The sequence below is a fragment of the Molothrus ater genome, chromosome 3, assembly GCF_012460135.2.
Source record: "Molothrus ater isolate BHLD 08-10-18 breed brown headed cowbird chromosome 3, BPBGC_Mater_1.1, whole genome shotgun sequence".
In the NCBI taxonomy this organism is placed as follows: Eukaryota; Metazoa; Chordata; class Aves; order Passeriformes; family Icteridae; genus Molothrus; species Molothrus ater.
The window spans coordinates 74,889,678-74,904,685 of NC_050480.2; the positions used below are offsets into that span (position 1 = coordinate 74,889,678).

The 15,008-nt window shown below is 40.3% G+C and overlaps 1 protein-coding gene across 2 annotated transcripts in view; it reads right to left on the minus strand.

Annotated features, from left to right (window-relative positions):
• VSNL1 (visinin like 1) overlaps positions 1–15,008 on the minus strand; it is an 87,144-nt gene that overhangs the window by 47,842 nt on the left and 24,294 nt on the right. The gene's annotated exons all lie outside the window — the stretch shown is intronic.

Sequence of the window (15,008 nt, forward strand, 5' to 3'; positions counted from 1 at the left end):
ACTCTCATTTGCCTTAAAATTAGGCAATTTACAGCTTTTCTTTACAGTAAGATTGAAAATGATTACTTTTTTTTTTCTTTGAATGCAACTAGAAAAAAAATCACAGATTCAGGGCTGTCCACAGAGTTCCTCCTTATCTTTGTCTTGAAATTATCTTCTGATATGACAGCTACAGTAGCAGCTACTCCTCACGTGTCCAAGGCTGTAGACAGACAGGCTTGTAACATACAGCATTAGGTATTCCACTGGGAGGAAACAATGCAAGAGTCCACAAACTTGGCCTCAAACAATGACAAAAGCAAACTGTAAAAATAAATTTAATTCATATGCATTTGTACATACACATAGGTATAAATAGATGTGTATTTATATATTTAATGCATAATCGATAAACAGACTGTTTACATTTCATGATCATTAACTCTGAAGATATTCACTGCATCTGTTATATACATTTTGTATATATTTAAAATATTAAACAGAAATACAAACTTCACATGTGTGAATAGATAAATACAGCAATTTCAGTACTACTCATGTTGGCCCTTTGAGACACTTTCAGGTTCTCTGACAATTCACCAAAGATGTCCTTTGAGAGAACTTTAGAGAAAACTTCATCTTTAACATTTTCCCATTTTGCCAAAGTTTTTTCATGACAGATATCTTTCAGTTTCTTTTTAATCAGATGAGAGACAACACTTAACTTGTCCTGTAGAGAACTGCAAAGCAATGAATAATTTCTTTCCAGAGCCCAGCTTTGCATTTCCATTTTTATCTCCAGTTTAGCATCTGTGTCTAATGACTGCACCACACTGAATGCATTGATTTCTAGTCGATATCACCACCCATCCCATTTAATCTATGGCTTTTGGCACCTTCCCCTATTTCAAAGCAGAAGTTTTTTTCTCCTCAAAAGGACAAACATTGTTCTGCTCCAACAAATCAATGTATTTATATAATTTCCTTTATGGGAACATTTCCTTGAGCAGGTGCAGAGTTAATAATTCCTCCTGGTCTCTGTGTGTGGTGAACATGTCCCCTGGTGCCACAGTGCCAGCAGCACCAGGTCTGCTCCTACAAGACCTCATAGCCCCTCTCCCTTCTGGCCAAGGGCCTCCCTGGTCTGAACCTACTCCCTGCTCTAAACTCACTTTGAGGCTCTGCCAAGCTCCTGTTCACAGATTTCGGTAAACTTAGCACAAATACGTGAGAGTTCAATCTTCCAGTTAATTGTCACAGGTAAAACTGTGCAGATGTCCAGAAATCAGCTATTTTGACTAAATGGTGGGTTTGCAGTTTATGGTATTTAGAGCAACTGCCCCAGCCTTATCTCTGAAGTCCCCATTTTCTCATGTATGACCACGACCCAGTTTGGCACATTCTGAATTTAAATCCCACAGAGATTAAAGTATACTAATGCAGTTATTTCTCTAGCTCCCAGATAGGTTTTACAAGAAACAGTGACTTTTTAAATTTTTTTTTATTCTTTATGGGCTGTGTTTTCTTCCTCTTTTTCTTTTTTATTTACATGCTGCTATGTTGTCATATATATTGCAAGAGTTCTATTGTCATTACACTGCAAAGGTTCCATATTGCTAGAGTTTCATACCTCCTTGATTTTTCTTGCAGGCAACTCCTCTAGCATTGACTCTTCCTTATCCTCACAGCAGCCAACTGAATCTACTTGCCACCAATCCACTCTTTTATATCACTCTTCTTATTGGCTTCAGGTGTGGCCTGTTAACATCAGGCCTGCTCCTAATCTTGAGTAATTGGTTCAGCTGCAACTCTTTAGGGGGTAAGATTACATTCTATAGCACCTTCCTTTACCCATACTGTATCCCTCTACACTGTTACCTTTTGAAGTCATAAGGTGCTTTGTTTAGGATCCAGAAAATCCCTAAAGATACTCAGCAGTTATAGTAACTATCCTAGGTACATTCAAAAAGCCATTCAAAAACCATTCTTCATCAGGATTCATATCCCCATAAGTATTTAATTTAACAATATTTATGGATTAAAAAAAGCATCCTCAATGGGCAAAATCAGGTGGTTTTGACTGACCACTTTTCTGTTATAGCATCTTTTTGATCCATGTTAGCTTTACAGCCCTTGGGCCTGGCACTACAGAGAGCTGAAACAGAACAGATGTGGTGAATCTCACCACATCTGCCAAAGTTGCCTTTGTTGTTTTCAGTGATGGGAACATAATCCACGTGGGCCTGCATGTGTGTAAAATACATGAATAGACACACATATCCACACATAACCTATCGTCAGAGTCAGATAAACAAGCCACCAGCTTTTGCCTCAGTGATCCAGGTCCCTAATTTGGGCAGCTGCCTGTCTGTCACAGGTTGTCCAGTAAGTGCCAAACATCTTTCAGTGATTTCTGATGTTACCTCACCACAGAATATCTCCTAGTAAAGGAAACACTCTCAGATAAACACTCTCAGAAACTATTTTTTCCACAGAACCAAACCAGTATTTGAGAAAGGTATAATTTGTGATTTCTGGGTTCTGCATTCTTATTTGCTGCTCCAGCATTATTATGGTGAATAATCTGCTGGGCTTTGTTTGGGACAGAGTAAGCAAACTGACCTAGCTGGTCACAATGCTTTCCTGGAATTAGAAGCACTCATTCTTTCTTCATGTTTTAAAGCTCTTTTCTTAGAGAAATTGAATTACAATCTGCAAGAAAGCTCAAGAGTCTCATATAATTATCAAATATAAACTCAGACTTCTGGCTCTGGGAGATCCATCTTATTTGGGAATAAAACTCAAATATGTAGATTATCTAGTTAATCATATCCTAACATCTTCTAAAGCTTCATTGAATCTCTTATTATTACTGAAAAAGTACAATCACCCATTAGTGATGAGTATGCTACTGCCAACACGTTTAGTTTTCTAAAATGAAAACTATTTTTAATTAACTTACAATCAACAAGCTTTTTCCTTGTGAAAATCTACAAATATGCCTTAGGAAAAGACAGGTGAGAGCAGCTGCACAGTCCCTAAGATTTTAAGAGTAGGAAAGATCACTCTGCAAGCATTTTTTTGTTTATTAAATTTTATAATTTTGAACTATAAATTTGTTTCTATGTGTCATATTTCCAACCATGCAATGTGACAATCCAAGCACTGCTATTCATAATCAGTTGTGTTTTCTGGCAGAAAATCATTAAAGGAAAAAAAAATAAAGCCTTCATGTGGGGGAGAGATTCCTGATAACCAAGGAACCAGGTATGTGGGTGCCACATAGCATGGATACAATGTCAGGTCTGTTCTCAGTGAGATTACTTTGGCAGGATAATGTTTATTAACACTAGCAAGGACAACACAATCCAAATTAAAGATCAAGAAAAACACTAAAACTCTACTGTTGTGCTACAGGTAGCAAAAGCAATGAAGGTTTTTTGAGGTTTTTTTGAGTTTTAAAACATATCACTTTTCTGAAACACTTGAAAAGGCTGTCAGCCATCCAGAGAAAATTGCTTTTCAGAAATACTTGGTAGGCTACTCCAGTATTTAATTAAGTAACACCTTAATTGCTGCTTCTACAGGCTCATAGAAAAGTCAGATTTTAAAGATGGAATTTTGTTAAACAGCCAATCCCCAACCTAAGGCAGCCCAGGCTGTGCCAGCAGCAGGTGGGGCAGTATGAGGATGGATCTGCCTGCTCTTTGCCTTGCTGGACCTCAGGAGGCTCACACCAGACAGCTCCTCCAGCTTTGAGGCCCGGTATTGTTTGTGTGATGTATTTCCTGCAATGCTATCATCTCCCACACATGCTCATGTTGCTTCAAAAGCTCTCCACTCCATCATCATCCAGACCTCCTGGCCAATGGCAAGGCTTTTTCCCTAGAATATTTCACAGCAGGTCCTGCACAGGTTTATCAGGTCTGCCTCTCCCATTTGGCTTGCCAGCAGTAAACTGTCAGTGTGAGCACAGTTTCACAAAACAAAATTTAAACTGCACACCTAAGAAATAAAAAAAATAATTTGAATAACAAAACATGACTTATAGAATCTTGTTTGCTTTTTAATGATATCAAAAGACCCCATAGCTTTTGCTTACACAGCTCCATTCCCAGACTTCTTTCCCCTCCTCTCATTCCCCTTCGGCCTCCTCGGCATCTGCTCAGTGTTCAAAGGGACCAAGAGCAAACAAATGAACTCTGTCTGTTCCTAAGGGAGGGTGAACTGTGTGCTGCCTGAGATCTCCTATTTGTGCTGAAAAAGAACCCAAATTCCACTGAGAAGACAGCCAACAATGTCCCTATAACCCACCTCTGTGTTGTTTTGCTTGCTTTCCTTAGACATAGTTACAAAACCCATTCTCTTTCCAAGCTGCTTTAGGAAAAGTGCTGCCAGCAGTTTGAGGGAGGTGATTCTTCCCTCTGCCCAGCACTGGTGAGACAGCTCCCACCATTCCCCAGGTTGCTGCGTCCAGTGCTGGGTTCCTTACACTGGGCAGACATGGACTTACTGGAGTCCAGCAAAGGGCCACAAAGGTGACGAGCACTGGTTATTGGAAGGAACTCTGAGAGGGCTGGGGCTGTTCAGCCTGCAGTAGAGAAGGCTCAGGGGTCTTACCAGTGTGGGTCTAAATACCCAATGAGGGGAACAAAGACAGCAGAGCCAGCCTCCTCTCAGTGGTGCCCAGTAAGACAAGGGCCAATGGGCACAAATTCAAGTTCAGGAAATCCTCTCTTGATGTAAGAGAACATTTCTTTACAGAGCAGGTGATCCAACACTGAAACAGATTACCCAGAAAGGTTGTGGAGTTTCCATCCTTGATGATATTTAAAACCCAACTGGAGCAATCATCTATAGTTGACCATGTTTGAGCAGGGGTTTGGACTTGAGCATCTTTGGAAGCCCCCTCCAATCCTGATGATTCTGTCATTCTGTGAAACACAGGGAATATGTTTCACACATAAATGGGTCAGTCACACCACCTATTTTTGATATCCACAGTAGCTGCTTAATTTCACTCAATTCCCACATGGGTAGCTGAGAGAAAAAGTGCTCTTCCAAGGCAACCTTTGGAGAAGAGGTACTGGCGACTCAAGCCACCTTCCTCCCCCCACTGATTCCAGAAGTGCAGAAAGATTCACCTCATAACCCTGGGCAAAAGCACCAAAGTGGTTTAGGCTACCCCAACTTATTCCCATGTACTCTGGCCGCTTTGACACGTGCCTGTGTTCCCATGCTCACTTTCCCAGTAATTCTGCAGGAGTTAGGTAGCTGCTAGTCAACCAATACCTCTGCAGCCTCGTGAGGTCTGTGCATTAAATGAATTCCCTTGTATGGTGCATGTTTTTCTTGCTCTTCCCTGGCTTTGGGAAGTGGGAATGAGTCGTGTGGACTATGCCAGAGGCAAATGACAACACTCACTTTGCCAGCTCAGCTGTGCTGGCAGGCACTCATTAGGCTGGAAGGAAAACTGTGGTTCATCCCCACCCCTGTGCCCACTCCCAGCCCACGAGCTCCCACAGGAACGTGCTGACTCCTGGGCACGACATGTGAAATCCAGGCACTGAGCAAACAGGAGTGGTGGGTGCCTTTGCAGTCTTTCACCCAAGGCAAATCTAGAAACAGCACACCTGTGTTTAGACTCCAACATACACACATATATAGGGGCAACAAAACCCCAAACAATTAATGCTGGGGAAAGCAAAGACCTATGTCTATAATCTACAGTAGCAGAATAATTTCCCCATGATTTTTAAGCAGACTATTTATCGAATTTCCAGCCTTGTGCTGATAACTCCTAACAGCTCCCAGCATTGTTCCTTTCTCTTCAGGCTGTGTCAGATACTGCCTTTTCTCTACTAATGCCAGCATGAAGGATAGATAGAAAAGCTATCAAGCCACACAGATGCCTCATTCCTTCAAATACATTTATTATTTCACAGAGGAAGAAATTTGAAGCTAAAGTCTGTCTTTCACACACAAAATAAACAATGGCCTCATACCCAAAGTCCAATGGAAATAAGTATCCAAGGAATAACATGTTTGGAAAATAAGAGGAATTTTGCCATCCCAATGGAGAGAGACTCTTTACTAGGAGCTGCCATGACATGACAAGGGACATTGGTTTTCAACTGAAAGAAGGTAGATTTATCCTGGATATAAGGAAGACATATTTTACAGTAAAGGTGGTGAGGCACTGGAACCAGTTGTTCAGAGAAATTGTAGATGTTCCATCCCTGAAAGTGTTCAAAGCCAGGTTGTATGGGGCTATAGGCAACCTGTTCTCTGTTCTAGGGAAGGTTCCTTGCCCATGGCAGAGGGGCTGGAACTAGATGATCTTTAAGTTCCTTCCGTCCCAAATTGTTATACAGTGATATTTTCCCTAAGCAGATAGTGAAGCACCCTTCACATCAGTTGTCGACACAATTTCTAAGTCAGCTTGCATGTAACAGGGATGATGCTGAGCCCTCTCCTAACCACTCAGTAAAGCCCTTTTTTCTCCCAACACATGCAAAAGATGAAGGTATTTTAAAGGAGGTTCTGGCACTGTGGCATCATATCAGCTCTTAAGATTCTGACACAATATAAGTCCTACACTGTGATTAAGCCTTCTGAAAAAGGGGTCAGTCAGGCTAGAGGCCTTCTCCTTTCACTATCTCTCCTGGAATTGGCCTTTACTTCATGATGTGATGGCATCTGCAGCTTTCCAAGTTCCCATAGGACAAGAACTGCCTCACTCAGTTCAGTCCCATCTTCCTAGTCTTTTCTCAGAACCCCTGGATCCAAACCCAGAGCAGCTCCACGCCTGCACTTTCCTCACAAGAAAGAAGGGCTGCAACAACCTGTAGGAGTGGAAGATGAAAGCAATCCAGCGGCAGGTGTTTGGTGTCAGGACAGAAAAGGCAGGCAGGGAGCAGCATGGCAGACACTGGCAGAGGTACCAGGGCAGAAGGTACCCAGCACAGTGACAGCCAAATGGGGCTGGGCAATGCCAAGCAATGGCCCTGCTCTAGCTGACCCTGCTAACTGGGGCTGAGCACTACACAGTCTTCAGAAGTCCCTGCCAACCTCCACAGTTCTGAGATTCAAGAACTGCAGATATCCTTTCAGTAGCTGTTGTGGGAGAAAATTGATTATCAGGTATAGGTAGATTTATAATTTATAGACTTTCATGTTGTTATATTGGCCATAGTGACATCAGGACCACGGTTTTCCCTTTACTCAGAAACAAAACTGACCCTGAACTAATAGCTCCTTTCTGCACACAAAACTTAGGGCTCTATTTTAAGTTTTTAACCTGCCATGATCAAAAAATAAGAATTGAAATGTATGTGTGTATGAGGAATAACTTCTTTATTGTGCAGGTGACCAAGCCCTGGAACAGATTGCCCAGAGGCTGTGGAGTCTCCACCACTGGAGATATTCAAGAACCATCTGGACACAATCCTGTGCCATGAGCTCTGGGATGACCCTGCTTGAGCAGGACCACATGATCCACTGCAGTCCCTTCCAACCTGACCCATTCTGTGATTCTGTGTTTGTGTAACACCATACTGAAATTAGAAGCAGTCATGATTTACTGATAACATAAACCTCAAACTATGGATGAAAAAATAGGCTAGGTTCCAATTTATGTGGCACTACAGCAAAAATTGGAATAAATCCAGTGATTTCAGATTACTTTACTGGCTTTACCAAATATCAGATTCAGGCCTGCAAGCTCTCTCTGTAAAATAAATGGGGGAAAATAGAGAGTAATGGCATTAAGGAATGCAATTATCCAACCAAATTGAATAATGAATGCAGAAAAGAGGTCTAAGCAAAAGAAGAGAGATATATTTTTAAATTTTATTTGAAATGAGATGGATATTCAATTAGATTCAAGCAATAAAGAAAGCATTTGAAAGGGTAAAACCTGTACAGGGGGATGCTCTAACTTAACAATGACTGATATGTAGGGTTTTTCTCTCTAGGTGACTAGAAAGCTAACAATGAACTTATTTCATTAAAACCATTTGTTTTCTGTTAATTGTGGAATAAAGCAAAAAGGTGTTCTCTACATTTTCAACATGAGAATCAAGGGCCATTCCAGACTGTCAAGTAGCTCCACTGTTGTTGCAGCCCTGTGAATCACAGTAGGGCTCTATTCACAGCCCGAGGCTGAAACCAACAGCTTGGGTAGAAATAAACCTGCAGACAGTGGTCTGAACGACATGGCAGGGTCTCATTTCTGCCCCCTTTTCTCATTTGGATTGGGAAATTGCTTACAAAAAGCCATAGTTGGCTTTCCTCCTTTACAAGTAGACAGAGATGACAGGACAAAGTGTAACTTACTTGCGTTGCCCAATGAGACACAAGTGCTCAGAAGAGTTTCCAGGCTCTACCAGTTAGTTTTAAACTTGGAAAGACAGGGGCAATATCCCTCTTTGGCTTGTTCTTTCTCTCAGGCTCTTTTAGACCACATGGAGGAGTGTCCACCTTTCTGGAGGAAGCTTAGGCTCTGAATGTTCAGTTCTCTTTAAGAAAATTTTTGCTTCCCCCTTACCTCCATTATTTGGCTTTGATACATCAAAGACTTGTTTGTTTCTGGTTTATTTTCTTCCAAGTCCCCTTTTTTCCAGTATTTCAATAAAATTTAGTGATTTATATGTTCTACAGAATTTAGTGATTAATTTCTGACAAGAACAATCAGCTTGTTAATGTTGAGTGTCAGACACATACTTGAGTAAATCTGTTGCCATAGTTTCATTTTGCTATTGGTCCAGTGTCTGTAGACAGTGGTGATAGTAATTAACAAAGAGGTATGATTTGAGGAGGAAGACTGATTTTTCAGCAATGGAATGAGTATTTTCTTCACTGGACTGTTGTCCAGGAAATTCTGTCCTTGTAAATAATAATCTTAAAATGCCTGCAGAACATTTACCTTTCTCTAATAATTCATGTGATGAACAGCATTGCAATCACCTAATTATCCACAATGCTCCAACATCAGAGCTTTGCTGTGACAAATTTGTTTTGTACCTCATATGAAATATAAGAGTTTTTGACTGCTTTCTCTGAGGTTTTATTCTAGAATATGGTTTCCAATAGTCTTTCCCTCATGAGATGAGAAATCTGTAACCTCCTGGACCTTACAACTTCAAAGTGGCCACAGGAGAAAATTACACAGCAGCATTACATAAAGGTCACTTGCTGAGCCTTGCATTTCAAAGAGTGTTTTATACAATTTTAGGTATGTCAGAGATCTGTCCAATATTCAGTACTGAACCTTTTCTGGGATAGTTGCTGTAAACATCTCTTTTTTGGGGGAAGATTGACAGGGCATGCCTGAACATTATAGCTTCCCTGAGCATGTTCCAGTGTTCTGGAACCAGTCTACATTTGTGTAGACTGTAAACAATTATTTTCTTTTGTTATGCCAAAGTGTATCAACATTTCCTCAGCCCGAGACACAGATTTTTTTTATCAATTTGTAGGGACTAGTGTCAATTCTAGCATCAATTAAATGCTGCTTTTCTTTGAGATAAAGATTATTGAAGGTTCACACTTGGGGATACGGTTTTTTAGACTTTAGCCACTGCCTTGACTTCATTTACATGTATGCACAATTTTTTTTCTTAGTTTTCATTTGTCTGTAAACAAATATTCATCTGTAACAATGCTATTAAAAAAATAAAATAATGCTATTTAAAAAGTTAACATGTGCTTTCTCTCTTAAATTACAGGATGTTTTATTTGCTATCAGTTTGTTTTATTGTTAGTTTGAAATGTCATTTTACTCTTCTGTTTGATATGTGCAAAACCAAATTCCCTAAGGTGATATGCTTACAAAGAAGTACTTTTACTGTTCACCTTCCAGCCTCATTTTAATTTGAGTTTGACTCCATCAGGTGCCTTTTTAGAACTCTGACTCATAAGTCATTGTCTGGATAGTACACGCTTCAGTCTTATATCCATATTCCTCATCACAATAACTGCCCTGACTCCTGCAAAGGTGGATTAATCAAATCTTTGCTGTTTAAAAAGTCAGTTGTCTTTGGTCTCTCTGCAGTCAATGGAGAGGGCCAGAAATTTCAGTGATTCACCCCGTGCAGAAAAGACATGTGAAAGAGGCAGGATGAATATATGTGTGTGTATTTTAAGACAGAATGAATCAGCAAGCATCTCTTTCCTTCTGCCACTTGTAGAGGCAGCCCTCTAAATCTTCTTGGATCTGAAACTGGATTTCTAAATGCTTAAAGTGACGCAAGAAAAGTCCCACCTTGCTCATTGGCAGTGGATAACCTAATGCTGTTCCTGATCTCACTAGGAAAAACATACATTTGCCAAAGTCCATTGCTATTCCTATGCATCACAACACATTCAGGTGTGATTAATGCCATTACAAGTACAACAGGCTGGTGTACCAAATGCAATCCTTCCCACAATGCTATTTATGTCCCTCATAGCAGCGGAAAAACTCTCTTCCGCTCTTTTCCAGGCCCCCACAAAACAAAATAGTTTTAAATAGCTGAACTGCAGAGATCAAATTGTTCAGGATTGTTTCATTATGCCCTTGTCATTTCCTGCTTTTTCCTCAATATAGTTCTTAACCAAGTAAAGTACTGGCCTCTAAGAAAAATCTTTTTTATTATTATTAAATACAATATTCTTTTGCAACAAATTTCACTCTGACCATCTAAATGCTATATTAATTTCTCCCTCCAACTCATCTCTAATATCCACCTCCCTCTTTACCCAACAGAGTCCCTTTAGCAGCCATGTCCAGTGGTGCAAGGCCCTGTCTTACTGCACTGGATTCTCAGGGGGAAGCAGGTATGGTGAGCACTGTATGGCCCTCCTCCAGTCTGCTGGGAATAACAGATCAGTGCTCACACTGGTTCCTCTCTGTTCCCAACTCACACAGAAGTGACAGGATCTCTTTCATCTAGTTCGTGCTCCTGTGTCCTGCGATGACAACTGTGATTCGCAAAGGGTGTAGTAAAACTGAGCAGTGATATCAGCACATGGTCTATAAATAGTGTTGTGATAACTGAAATAAATATAAGCTAACACATACAGACACACTTCAAACCCTCATTTCCATTCAATTTCTGCATGAAAAGGAGCACCCCAGACCCTGGTGTTAGCTGGCTTTTGCACACCTATGACTGCTGTACATGAGCGGATTTCAACAGATCATTTTGACCTATGGTCTAAACTCTACATTACTAAAAACCACGTGGCTGTGTTACAGCTGATGTTAACAGGAGTGGTTAGCAGAAAAGCAGATTACAGCTTTTTATTTTACTAAAAACCTTTCAAATTCAAAATAAAGTGTTTGTATCATTGTGGCTAGTGATCCATTGACGCAATGCTCCCCCCAAACTCATTACAAATGAATCTCCAGAACTGTCCCTTGTGACTGCTTCAGATGGAGCCTGATTAAATGCAGAGGAAATATATTACTGAGAAGATGAATCATAATTCTGCAGAATGAAATCAATGGCTTTACACCTTTGAGTTGGACACAGGGTTGATCAAAAATGTTACTCATACAAATGAGTGAACAGATGAATCGTGTACACAGCTTGGACAGGGAAAAGGTATCTAAAACAATCAGAAGTAGCCTTGACTATGACAGAAAGCCAGAAGAAAAATTGAAATGCTTTCCCTAAGGTAGAACTTTCAAATAAAAATTCTTTCTTTGCACTGCTATGAAATGCATGGTTTTTTTCATCACTTTCGATATTATGGTTTGGAATAAATGTAAAAATTTTACTTAGAGTGGTGGGATAGCTCATTTGAAACAACATTTCAGTTACTTCAATCTAGCTCTAAGCTGACAGGTTGTTAACAAGGATGAGATGCCCTAAGAAGTACCCACTGGTATGACTTCAGCCACTCCAGTCAACTCAGCTGCTGAGACACAGGGTGGATGTCTCAGACACCTTAGGTCCTTTCAGGTAGCACTAGACACCTCCACTTAAGCAGATGCACCAGCCAAATGAGATCTTTCCCTCCAGAAAGGGAGGGACACCTAACTTAGAATCATAGAATCTTTAGCTTGGAAGAAACGTCTAAGATGAAGTCCAACCTTTACCCCAGCACCACTGTGTTCACCACTAAGCCATATCCCCAGGTGGCACATCCGTGTGCCTTTAGAACACTTACAGGAATGGTGACACCACTACTTCCCTGGGCAGCCTATTCCTATGTCTGACCCCCCTTTGAGTGAGGAAATTTTTCTTCATATCCAATCTAAACTTCTCTTAATGCAAGTTGAGGCCATTTCCTCTCACCCTGTCATTGTTACCTGGGCAGAGACCAACCCCCAACACCAGCTTGAACTTAACAGTTAAATGCTGCAGTGCCCTGTTTCCATAGCAGAGAAAAGTCATTGTGGAGAAACCTTGCTCACTGAAATTGATTCATCAAGATTCCATCTAAAGGCTCTCCCTCTGGAGTTTATGAAAAATGTTTGCCTTCCCTTAATCCCCATTTATGCTATGCAGGCAGCATCTGAGAGCTGGGAGGGAAATAAGGTGTTTCTGATGCCACTTAACACACTGACACTGCTGTTCAATGCTGTGCTAGACATCAAGCTGTGAGCCCTGCTGCCCACTCCAGCAGGCATACACCCAACCAGCAAAGAGGGCACGTGCAGCCAGCTGCTGTGCCAGCAGTGCCCAAAGCAGAGCTGCCAACTCACCTGCTCTCGGTGCCCGCATGGATCCAACCACAGAACCACGGAATTGTTCATGTGAAAAGATTTTTAAGAACATCGAGTCCAACCAGCACCACCAAGTCCCCTCTGCTATTTCAGAGAATAATGCACAAGAGGTCCAAATCACAGCTGATCTCATTTTTCAACCTTGACTACTATCCTTAATCGATATTGGAGCAAAAAGGTCAAAGCTGGGAATGTGTGAAACTGAACTAGTCCCACCAGTTCAGTCTGAATTTAGAAGTATTCACTGACAACTGTGCTTCCTCCTATAGGACATCCCCTTTCCAGAGCAGCCAATCCAATTTCTGTCATACAGCACAAAACTGATTCAAATTTTAATATGGCTTTAATGCAGACTGAATCTATTGGCAAACCCAGCATCAAAAAGCAATAATGCATATAACTATTAGTTGGTGTTTCCTCATTGTTAATTAACAATCAATATGTGTTAATTAACACCTATTAGTAACACTTTGAAATCACTCATAGATAATATAGATGAGCCTCATAAACCCTTCTTCTGGAAAAATGAAAGTATTTTTAGAGGTGATAGAACTACTAGCAAGGTTATATATTGAGAGGAAAAAAGAATGCACTCTGACATTAATATTGATAGAAACTGCAAAATGAGCAAAAAGGACAAAGCAAAAGGAATGCTGGCTGTCTCAGAGGAGACTCTATGTCCCCAGTACAGGAACCTCATTATTATTTAATGACCTTAATGGCAAGGCCCTGAGCCTCGTGTATGTCCTTCATAACTAAAGACTAATTACAAATACAACCCAGTAAATCTCAGCCATGAAGCATTTGAAAGCTGTTAGCTATTTCTTCTGGTTTTGACTTCATTTATACAGTATAATAGTTCTGCAAGACAGCATGGTAAAACATACAACATTCCATGGGTCCCAAATACGAATCATAGCATATGGTCTTTCTGCTAAAAGATGCCAGAGGGAGACAGGGAGGGAGAGAGAGAAAGCCTCTCGTGCTAGAGGACAGCACAATTTCATAATTTCATACATTAAAAGTAATTGGAACAATTTATTCCAACTGTTTTTCAATGAGAGCTCTACTGGAATAAATTTATATAAAAACTGGCTACTATTGCTGTGCTAATAAAACTGATAAATTGCTCAGCTGAATCCATGTGTGTGCAAACATTTTTTTTTTTAGTTTGTGAAATAAGAAAAGGTATACAAAATGAAAATAACAGAGAGAGATACAGTCTAAATTCCAGTAGCATTTACCATGGCCAAGAATAATAAAATCTATACCAAAGAAAGAAGAGAAAACAAATGAGACCAATACAACACACCACACATTTGTAGTACCACATCATCCATTTTCATCCAGCTTCTGTGCCTCATCCTGCAAAGGACAACAGGTTTGTTGTGTTTTGGGCTTTTTTAGTTTAAAGACATGCCTATTTTTCAGACCACTTTCTAAAATCTAGGACACAGAGTTCAGCAGTTGTATTTTTGGTGATGACATAAAAAAGTAAGCAACCTTTTTGATTTGGGTTGATATCAGTGCGTGCAGAACTCCTTCAGCAAAGCACATGGAAAGCTGCTACAAAGGAACAGCTCTGAGACAGGCCATAGAAATACATTCAACAAAACAGAAAAAAAGCAATGGTGAAGCAGATAAAAATATGGAGGAAAACAAATAAAGCTATATAAACCCTTAAATTATTATGAAATTCACAAAAACTGTTGTCTGAATTCCTTCAGTTTAACAACCATGAGGATAAAGCACTTGATGGAGGTTGCTAAGCAAAGACAAGCTGACTCAGAAATCTTTCCAAAGGTCTCAAAATTGCAAATCTAAAATAGCAGCCCACAGTTCCATTAAATTGTCTAGGAAAATATAATTTTGTTCTGATTCACTGTCCACCTTTGGTAGATAAAGACCCACTGAGGAAACTATTTTAGAAAAACAACAAAGAAAAAGACATTATTGTAGGCTATGAATATTGGAAAGCATGATATATAATTCTAATTCTTAAGGGACAGGATGTTTTTTTCCTAATTTAGGGCTGTCACTGAATTGTCCATAGGAATAGCTGAGGTCTATGGAACCGAACTACAAAGGTGCTGGATAAAAAAAGGGAAAAGTAACCATAAAAAGACATTTTTATTTTCTAGCAGACCTGCATTTGCAGAAACAACATCGAGGGTTTTGCCAAAGCTGATCAAGGAGGATCTCTCCAAACTGAGGGGGAATTTTTGGAGGTAACAGGCAAGAACAAAGAGCCTGGACAGCCTTTGCATGGCTGTGCCTTTCACAGCAACTGCTGCTCCCAGGTGACAGGAATCAG